Here is an 11,198-nt window from a genome sequence, read left to right as displayed (position 1 = left end):
TTTATAAAAATGCCAGGAGTTAAATCCTTAGCTTGTAACTTTTTAGTCACTGTAAATGGGTGATGAAGCAATTCCTTCAATTCAGCCACCTGTGTCAATTGACCTTCATGTAGTGTTAGCTGAAAGTTGGCCATATCTACAAGGAAGGGTTTTAGCTCAAGCAATAGCTCAATCATTAAATAGGTGCTGCCCCACCCAGTGGCTAGATCCACAATTGCCCCTTTTCCAGCACGTCTCTTCAAGATGGAATCAATTTTAGGGGTTCTGGCAGCAATAGCCAATTTCCTCACTTTGCAAATCAGAGTTCCAGCATGTCACTCTTGCAGAATATTTCTTATTTCCAGCTACAGCGTGTGCACAACACAGCACATGTGATGAATAGGAAAGCGGTGTGAAGCAGCTTCAACAAGATCATCTAATTGTAAAGAATCATTTTGCCGTTCTTCTGTAGTAATATCTGTTTGTTGCCCCGTTATGGGAACAGGACTGTGGCCTTCCATCTCCAACATACTGAATGTGAAATGTTCTTCTAGCTGCTGTTCACCTTCATTTTTCTCCCCATATGTAAGTCTGAAAGGACAGGGTCCTGTCCCCTCTGTACCAGTGTGTCATTGTAAATTTGTTTACTGTAAACTATATCCATAACTGTACGTAACCCCTTTCTCATGTACAGCACCATGGAATTAATGGTGCTATATAAATATATTCTCATTCACCAGTTTAATTATACTTCTGTTTGAAGCATTATCAGTTACAATAGCAAGAATCTGTTCTTTTTTGAGTTCATAATCTTGCAGAACTAAAAACATTAGGCAATAGACTGTCAAAAGTAATTATCAAAGTGACTAATGATGACCAAACTGGCTTTATGCCAAACAAATCCACATCAGTTAATTTGAGACACTTTTTTTTAAGTTTACAACTAAGCTCGGAGTCTACTGAGTCCAGAGCAGTCTTTTCCCTTGACCCTGCCAAAGAGTTTGACTGTGTGGAGTGGAATTTCCTGTGGGCGGTCTTGAGATGCATGGGATTTGGGGATAAATTTATTTTATATATCCAGCTGTTATATGTATCCCCTAGGGCAAAACTTAGGGTAAATGGTCGTGTATCACGGGCTTTCGCGTTGGGGAACCAGGCAGGGATGCCCAGTCGCCTCTTATCTTTGCGATTGCCATAGAGCTGTTAGCTTGATTAGCACTTCTACTGAACAGGCTTCCGTTGTGGGTCACTGGAGATGAGGATCTCTTTATATGCATATAACATAGATTTGTCCCTGGAAAACAGATTTGTCCCTGGAAAATACTCTGATACAGGTAGCAAATCTTTTTAAGTACCGTATCTTGGGGTAGAGGTTACTGCCAGGCCTCAGGAATACTATTCTCTTAACCTGGCTCCCATATTGCTAAAATTCAGAACTAAAATAGACACTTGGTGTCGACTTCCAATGTCAGTAATTGGGAGAGGCAATTTGATAAAAATTATTCTCATGCCTCAACATTTATATTACTTATATCGCTTGCATAATACCCCAGCATGACCTTCTTTTATAAAATTCATAGCTTGTTCCGAGAACTTATATGGAAAAAGAAACAGGCCAGAATTAAACTAGAGACACTGCAGAGAGGAAAAGATAACAGTGGATTAGCTATCTAGAATATCTGGATCTAATTCTAGGCCTCACAAATGCAAAAATATCACGGTTGGCGAACCACCGTGCACTGTGGAATATCGGGTCATCTACTCAGAGAAGGAACTAAACGGAAACTGCAAATGTCAGTATTAAACATGGGTCCCAAACTGCCCAGCGCTAAACCTGATGTATAAAGTGTGGGGATAGAGGCAAGAATATGCTGGGAATTGGTAAATTCACAAACTACACACCTATATGGTATAATGACAACATGCCAGAGATATACAAGCTAAAAGGCTTCAACAATTGGGAAGATAGGGGTATTTTTCTTTTGTCACAACTCCTAAAATGAGGGAATATTTAAAAACTTTGAACAAATAAGAGCAGGATACGATCTTACTCACAAAATGTTTCATCAATTTTTGGAAATACATCATGCATATAATGCACAACTCAGCGCAAATGACATTATAAACATTCTAGAATTGATAGAATTGCTTCTGCAATAGACATACTTTCCTACATATATAAGCAGCTTATGGCTGTGCAAATAGAAAAGTATCCTATCACAGCCAAAATAAAGTGGCACAGAGATGTGTGTCCCTTATCTGAGGAACAATGGAAAGAGGTGCTGGATCTAAATCCTAAATTATCCTTGCCTGAATCGCAAAGACTGTCCCAAATCTTTCTTTTCCATACAGTATATAAGACCCCCAGTATCCCATTTAAAACTGGCGTAAGAGAGGACAACATGTGTCCAAGATAAGGGAAAAACTATGCTCACCTAATGCATATGATGTGGGAGTGTAAATCAACATAAAAAAGGAAGGAGTAAACGAGAACACCACCAAAAATAAGAGAAAATTATTTTATTAAATAATCAATCACATATAGCAATAATCCAACAAAATAAATAAAAAAAATAATAAAAAAGGATCTGACAATACAGTGATGTCCCATCCTGGGACAATGTAAAAAAAAATAAAAAATCCCTAAATAGAGAAAAAATATATATATATTTTTCCAATAAATACATGTCAATAAAAAACCCTAAAGTACACATTTAGTATTGCCACCTCCGTAACAACCCGCTCTATAAGGCCAGTCTCACACGTCCAGATAATTCCGGTACCGGAAAAATCGGTACCGGAGTTATCCGTGTCCGTGTGCTCACGTGGCACACGTGCGGCAGCCGTGTGCCGACTGGGTACCACACGGACCGTGCAGGAGACAGCACTACAGATAAGCGCTGTCCCCTGCTTCTGATGCTGAAGCCGGAATTCATTCCTTCTTCCCAGCAGCGTTCACTGGAGAGAAGAAATGAATGGCGGCTTCAGCACCACGCTGGGGGGACAGCGCTTACTGTAGCGCTGTCTCCTGCACGGCACACGGACTGCACACAGACAGCATCCGTGTGCGGTACGTGTTTTACACGGACCCATTGACTTTAATGGGTCCGTGTGATCCGTGCGCTCCCACGAACACTGACATGTCTCCGTGTTTTTCAAACGGATACACGGTCCGTGAAAACACGCTGACATGTGCAGAGACACATTTATTTTGATGTGTCTACGTGAGAAAACTGTCACACTAGTTAACCCCTTCACTGAACAATGTAAAAAAAGGGCAAAAAACAATGCTTTTGCATACCGCCGAACAAAAAGTGCAATAAAGCGCGATCAAAAAGATGGATGTAAAAAAAAAAAATGGCACAGCTGAAAACGTCATCCTGTCCCACAAAAAAACAAGCTGAAATATAGCTCCATCAGCAGAAAAATAAAAAAAGTTGTAGCTCTCCGAATAACCAGATGCAAAAATAATTATTTTTTCTATCAAAGTTTTTATTGGGTAAAAGCGTCAAAACCTTAAAAAAAAAAAAAAAAAGATATAAATGAGTTATTGCTGTATAATCATACTGACCCGAATAATAAAGCTGCCTTACCATTTTTACCACACAAGGAATGGTATATAAAACAAAAACAAAAAGAAGTTCCTGAATTGCTGTTTTTTATTCATTCTGCCTCCCAAAAATCAGAATAGAAAGCGATCAAAAAAGTCACGTGCCCAAAAATGGTACCAATAAAACAGTCAGCTCGTCCTGCAAAAAACAAGCCCTCACAAGACTGTTAACCAAAATGTGGAAAAATAATAGCTCTCAAAATGTGGCAAAAACTAGTTTTCGCAATTAAAAGCATATTTTAGTGTGTGACAGCTGGAGCACACTTTGAATAGCCTGCAGGAGGAGATGGTGGTCCCAGACGAAGAGGAGGAAGCAGACGAGGCTGCGGAATGGGATAACACTGTCTCGAAGTTCAAGACTGTCGTCACACAGGCAGGTGCCAAGGAAGGGTGGATTACTGCGATCGAAGGAGGCTGGTGATGATAACAGACAAACTGCTATCAAAAGTGCAAGATCCGAGGAACAAATGGAGGAGGAAGAGGTGATGGGCGAGCAACTGTCAGATGAAGAGAATAATCCTCTCTATTGTTTGGGGTTGGAGGGAGGGGATGGAGGAAACTAGCCTTATTGTTACTCAGCCACCAACACAGCATGGGCTCGGACCTCATGGTAGAGGCCGACATATGATAGCCTTCTTGCTGCAACATTATCCCCGTATTGTAATGATTGGGAATAATGTGGACTACTGGGTTGCCACTTCATTAGATCCACGTTATAAAACAAAATTTCGCTAGATGATTCTGGCCCTAGAAAGGGACCCACGAATGCCGGAGTATTGAAACACACTTCTATACAATCCTAAGAGAGCTTTTCCTAAGACAGCAGTGAAGCATACAGTTCGCATCGCAGCTGTAGACTTACATCGGGCCCTTCAATTCGTAAATGCCAAAACATTCACAGCAGCAGTGGTGAAAGAAGCAAATTCTGAGTCATTTGGCACTTTTTTTTTAGCACAACAGAGTCCAAGTCTTACACGTGGTGAATGAATGGAGATGATGGTGCAGGAGTATCAAGAACTAAATATCAATACCATCAGGGAGGGTTTGGACCTTTTCACATTTTGGTCTTACAAAATGGATGAGTGGCCTGAGCTCGCCTCACATGCCTTGGAGGTTTTATTGTGCCCGGCAGTCAGCGTTCTCTCAGAATTTGTCTTCAGCGCTGCTGGTGGTGTCCTGACGGATAAACGCATACGGCTGTCCCCTGAAAGTGCCGACTCCCTAACTCATCAAGGTGAAAAAGTCATGGATCTCCAAGGACTTTTGCATCCCAATCGCAGACTGTACAGACTAGGTGACATTGCATTTTTTAGTGTGATACATAAATGTCACGTAACTGCACTCTGTGATAACTTTAGTGCCGCTTCTGTCGCTGCTGCTGCTCAACTTAACACAAATTTGTGGAAATATGAACAGTCATGGTCTACATCTGCTGTGTTGGCTGTAGCGGAAGACATGTTGGTCCCAATTATACTATTTCTATTCTCGTCAAAGTTATTCCACTTCTGTGGTGTAAGGCCCTCATTTCTTTAAATGTGAACACTCCTTGCAGGGTATCCATCTGTTGTATTGTGTGTAGTGAAAAACCTGTCGGTCACTATTCTACTGTTTCTAGTGTGGTGAAATTGATGCCACTTTGGTGGGGTCTGCCAATAATTTTGGGAAATGTGAACACTCCTGGTTAGGTCTCCTTTATGCGTGTTGCCTGTAGCAGTAGGCCTCAGACACAGTCAGACCTCCACTTCCTTGTACTCAACTACCCACGTTACTATCCTTAAAGGGAATCGATCACCTACTTTTTCGTATATAAGCTGCGACCACCGCCTTTAGGGGCTTATCTTCAGCATTATGCAATGCTGTAGATAAGCCCCCGATGTAACCTGAAAGATAAGAAAAACAAGTTATATTATACTCACCTGGGGGGTAAAGGTCCGAGAAGCCCAGCGCCTGCGCACTGCAGTACTTTGCGCTGCCCTCACCAGGGCAGATAAAATACGCCTGCGCAATAGACGCGACAGGAAGCAAGGAGGATGATGACATCGTATGAAGGTGGGAGGCGCCAGACCCAGACCACGACACCCTTCGAACCAGACCGCAACGGGACTGTCCTTGGTGGAGTATAATCTAACTTGTTTTTCTTATCTTTCAGGATACATCGGGGGCTTATCTACAGCATTACAGAATGATGTAGATAAGCCCCTGATGGCGGTGGCCAAAGCTTATATACGAAAAAGTAGGTGACAGATTCCCTTTATATTTTTCTGACACTAATAGTCTAGCAAACTGATACAGTGCTGTGCAAATTAATTGGGACAAAGCATTTTTTAAGTTAAATCATAAGTTGGTTACCAGTCAGTGATTCAAACCAGTTTTAATATATAATAAATCTTGGTCAACTAGCCAGTGGAAAAAGGTAATTTTCAGAATTAGTATGTAACAGTGCATTATAACATTTAATTTTTTTGCTTTGTCTCAATTAATTTGCACAGCACTGTATTTGTGCCACCTGAGTGTGGCTCAGCATGAAAGCAAGTAGAGGTGTTGCCTGTGGTGTCAGGGCTCCCAGCAAAAGGGCCCTAACACCGATCCCTCACCCACCACGTCTTACTGTGACGTTCATTGGAAAGCTTTAAATGCTGTCCCAGACCCCAATACCTCATGCCTGGCTGATTGCTGCAGTTCAATGCTAAAATGTGTACTGTGGATGAATTGAGGCTACTTTCCTGGTGTCTGTCCCTCATTTGATGTGTTTTGGCAGCATTTGTGGCTGTTCTAAGGTGTTGTGCATGAGTTTTTTTGCCTCCCATTGACGTGAATGGCGTTCAGTAATGTTCGGCGAATATTCAACAAATTAATTGGCGGATATTGCAAATCTGGTGAACGTAATCTGAATTGAACATTGAAATATTCGCTCAGCTCTACTTTAGAAGCCTCTCTGCGATTCTTTATACCGGGTACTTGTTTCTATCGCTGTTTCTTCAGGCGACATTTAAAATTGCGGCAGTTATAATTAATGACTCCTGTAAATCTCCCTTATGGCAGCTCCCTGGGACCCTCCCAATGTCATTGCACTTTGTATTTCCGAAACGTATCCGGTATTAAAAATCTACACCATTATGCGTGTAGATGGAAAACTCTTGGGAAAGGATACAAAACACATCGAGTTCAGGCTGCGCGCCATCTTCATGATTTATTTATACTTCATCACTCAGGCATCCATTGTTTCCTTCAGCCTCTTTACATTGCTGCAATGACGATATTGAATGCCAGTATGTCTGAGATGTAACTGTTCTGTTTCAGGCTGGTTTATGGAGATCATCTGCCTGGCATGCTGCCACCATGAAGATGTGACGTGGAGAAAATTTCTTCATGACATATGGAATAGATTCTTTATGCTGTTACATCAGCTCATCTTCTCCACTGAGAGTATCCGATATTGTAGGGACCTGAATGGGGAGATCTTCTATATAAGAAACATTTCCTAATTGACCCATTAAGGATGGATAAGAACAGAGACAAGATGGAGGAGAGGATATTACACCTCAATCTAGAGATCTTCTTCCGACTTACTGGAAAGGTGAGAGATTCTGATGACATCACATTACATCATTCTTATCTATAGGAATAACAGATGGACAGAACTGGAGAGGCGAGGACTCCGGAAATGTCTGTAGTGAGATTTATTAATGTGTCTTTCCATAACAAGGATTACAGTGGTAAAAAAGACCTTTAGTGAGCACTGTAGGGCCCCTATGTCTGATGGATGGGGAAGACCCCTGAGCACAATCACGTGGCCTCCACCTCATCCCCTGAAATATGCAGGAATCATTGACCAGAAGATCCTAGAACTCACCTAGTCTAACCTCTATAGTTGGTAAAATATTTGAAGGGTTTCTGAGGGATGTTATTCAGGGTTATCTCAATGAGAGACTCAGCGACGCTGCAGCAATATAGACAACGATCCGATTGCTGCAGCATCGCTGTTTAGGTCGCTGTAGAGATGTCAAACACAGCAGCTCTGGAACGATGCAGGAGCGATTCTGTGAGGTAACGGTGACGTACTTATCGTTCTCACAGGTCGTTAGCTCCACGTTTAACATTGCTGACATCGTTGCTTTTGCTGTCAAACATGCCGATCTGACGACCAAATAAAGTTCTGTACTTCTAGCTCCGACCAGTGATATCACAGCGGGATCCAGATCGCTGCTGCGTGTCAAACACAACGAGATCGCTATCCAGGGCGCTGCAATGTCACGGATCGATGTTATTCTCGTTGTAAAGTTGTTTAGTGTGAAGGTACCTTAACTGTTTAACTCCATATCAGCATGGGTTTATGAGGAGTCACTCCTGTCAAACCAATCTAATCAGTTTTTATGAAGAGGTGAGCTATAGACTGGACCAAGGTGAGTTATTGGACGTGGTATATCTTGATTTTTTTTTAAAGCATTTGATACCGTGCCTCTAAGAGATCAGTACACAAAATGAGAATGCTGGGTTTGGGGGAAAATGTGTGAAAATTGGTAAGTAACTGGCTTAGTGATAGAAAGCAGAGGGTGGTTATAAATGGTATATTCTCTATCTGGGTCGCTGTGACCAGTGGGGTACCGCAGGTGTCGGTGTTCGAACCTATTCAACATATATATTAACAATCTGGTAGAAGGTTTAAACAGTAAAATATCGATATTTGCAGATAATACAAAACTATTTAACCCCTTCCCGACATTTGACGTACTATCCCGTCGAGGTGGGGTGGGCCCCCATGACCGCCGACGGGATAGTACGTCATACGCGATCGGCCGCGCTCACGGGGGGAGCGCGGCCGATTGCGGCCGGGTGTCGGCTGCATATCGCAGCTGACATCCGGCACTATGTGCCAGGAGCGGTCACGGACCGCCCCCGGCACATTAACCCCCGGCACACCGCGATCAAACATGATCGCGGTGTACCGGCGGTACAGGGAAGCATCGCGCAGGGAGGGGGCTCCCTGCGGGCTTCCCTGAGACGATCGGTACAAGGTGATGTACTCACCTCGTACCGAACGTCTTCTCCCTGCAGGCCCCGGATCCAAAATGGCCGAGGGGCTGTATCCGGGTCCTGCAGGGAGCACTTCCGGGTCGGAGCAGGCTGCAGATAAAAGCTGCAGCCTGCTCCGATGAAAGGATGATCGCGGATCTCATAGAGTGCTGTGCACACTATCAGATCTGCGATCTGTGATGTCCCCCCGCTGGGACAAAGTAAAAAAGTAAAAAAAAAAATTTCCACATGTGTAAAAAAAAATAAAAAAATTCCTAAATAAATAATAATAATAAAAAAAAAAATATTATTCCCATAAATACATTTCTTTATCTAAAAAAAACAAACAAAAACAATAAAAGTACACATATTTAGTATCGCCGCGTCCGTAACGACCCAACCTATAAAACTGGCCCACTAGTTAACCCCTTCAGTAAACACCGTAAGAAAAAAAAAAAAAAAACGAGGCAAAAAACAACGCTTTATTACCATACCGCCGAACAAAAAGTGGAATAACACGCGATCAAAAAGACGGATATAAATAACCATGTTACCGCTGAAAACGTCATCTTGTCCCGCAAAAAACGAGCCGCCATACAGCATCATCAGCAAAAAAATAAAAAAGTTATAGTCCTCAGAATAAAGCGATGCCAAAATAATTATTTTTTCTATAAAATAGTTTTTATCGTATAAAAGCGTCAAAACATAAAAAAATGATATAAATGAGATATCGCTGTAATCGTACTGACCCGACGAATAAAACTGCTTTATCAATTTTACCAAACGCAGAACGGTATAAACGCCTCTCCCAAAAGAATTCATGAATAGCTGGTTTTTGGTTATTCTGCCTCACAAAAATCGGAATAAAAAGTGATAAAAAATGGTCACGTGTCCGAAAATGTTACCAATAAAAACGTCAACTCGTCCCGCAAAAAAAAAAAAACCTCACATGACTCTGTGGACCAAAATGTGGAAAAATTATAGGTCTCAAAATGTGGAGACGCAAAAACTTTTTTGCTATAAAAAGCGTCTTTTAGTCTGGTTTCACACTTGCGTTTTTATCTGCATGCGTTTTTTAAAAAAACCACGTGTGAAAAAATGCATGTAAACGCGGTAAAACGCATGCGTTTTTATAGAAAAACACAAGAAAACAAGAAAAAAACAAAAAACCCTAACCCTACCCCTACCCTGAAATACGTGGCACTGAAATACGTGGCACTGAAATATACGTTTATATACGTATATACGTATATAAGTGCCACGATATTTCAGTGGCCACGTATTTCAGTGGCCACATATTTAAGTGCCACGTATTTCAGTGCCACTTATTTACGTGCCACGTATTTACGTGCCACGTATTTTTCAGTGCCTGAAATACGTGGCACTGAAATATCGTGGCACTGAAATATCGTGGCACTGAAGTATTTACGTGCCACGTATTTTTCAGTGCCTGAAATACGTGGCACTGAAATACGTGGCACTGAAATATCGTGGCACTGAAATATCGTGGCATTGAAATATCGTGGCACTGAAATACGTGGCACTGAAATACGTGGCACTTAAATACGTGGCACTTAAATACGTGTCTCTTAAATACGTGGCACTTATATACGTGGCACTTATATACGTGGCACTTATGACTGTCAGAAAATGTTCAGTAAACGGTTAGGGGTGAGGTTAGGGGTAGGGTTTCAGGTAGAATTGGGGAGTTTCCACTGTCCAGGCACATCAGGGGCTCTCCAAACGCGACATGGCGTCCAATCTCAATTCCAGCCAATTCTGCGTTGAAAAAGTAAAACAGTGCTCCTTCCCTTCCGAGCTCTCCCGTGCGTCCAAAAAGGGGTTTACCCCAACATATGGGGTATCAGCGTACTAGGGACAAATTGAACAACAACTTCTGGGGTCCAAGTTCTCTTGTTATCCTTGGGAAAATAAAAATTTGGGGGGCTAAAAATCATTTTTGTGGGAAAAAAAATATGTTTTATTTTCACGGCTCTGCGTTGTAAACTGTAGTGAAACACTTGGGGGTTCAAAGTTCTCACAACACATCTAGATAAGTTCCTTGGGAGGTCTAGTTTCCAATATGGGGTCACTTGTGGGGGGTTTGTACTATTTGGGTACATCAGGGGCTCTGCAAATGCAACGTGACGCCTGCAGACCAATCCATTTAAGTCTGCATTCCAAATGGCGCTCCTTCCCTTCCGAGCTCTGTCATGCGCCCAAACAGTGGTCCCCCCCACAAATGGGGTATCAGCGTACTCCAGACAAATTGGACAACAACTTTTGAGGTCCAATTTATCCTGATACCCTTGTAAAAATACAAAACTGGGGGCTAAAAAATCATTTTTGTGAAAAAAAAATAATTTTTATTTTCACGGCTCTGCGTTATAAACTGTAGTGAAACACTTGGGGGTTCAAAGCTCTCAAAACACATCTAGATAAGTTCCTTAGGGGGTCTACTTTCCAAAATGGTGTCACTTGTGGGGGGGTTTAATGTTTAGGCACATCAGGGGCTCTCCAAACGCAACATGGCATCCCATCTTAATTCCAGTCAATTTTGCATTGAAAAGTAAAATAGCGCTTCTTCCCTTCTGAG

At 42.1% G+C, this 11,198-nt stretch overlaps 1 protein-coding gene across 2 annotated transcripts in view; it reads right to left on the bottom strand.

Moving 5' to 3' along the window:
- Positions 1-11,198, bottom strand: part of ILRUN (inflammation and lipid regulator with UBA-like and NBR1-like domains) — a 618,006-nt gene that overhangs the window by 109,619 nt on the left and 497,189 nt on the right. The gene's annotated exons all lie outside the window — the stretch shown is intronic.

The sequence above is a fragment of the Ranitomeya variabilis genome, chromosome 3 (genome assembly GCF_051348905.1).
Source record: "Ranitomeya variabilis isolate aRanVar5 chromosome 3, aRanVar5.hap1, whole genome shotgun sequence".
Lineage (NCBI taxonomy): Eukaryota > Metazoa > Chordata > Amphibia > Anura > Dendrobatidae > Ranitomeya > Ranitomeya variabilis.
The sequence above is the reverse complement of the archived record's forward strand: the minus strand, read 5'-3'. Positions and strand labels throughout refer to the sequence as shown.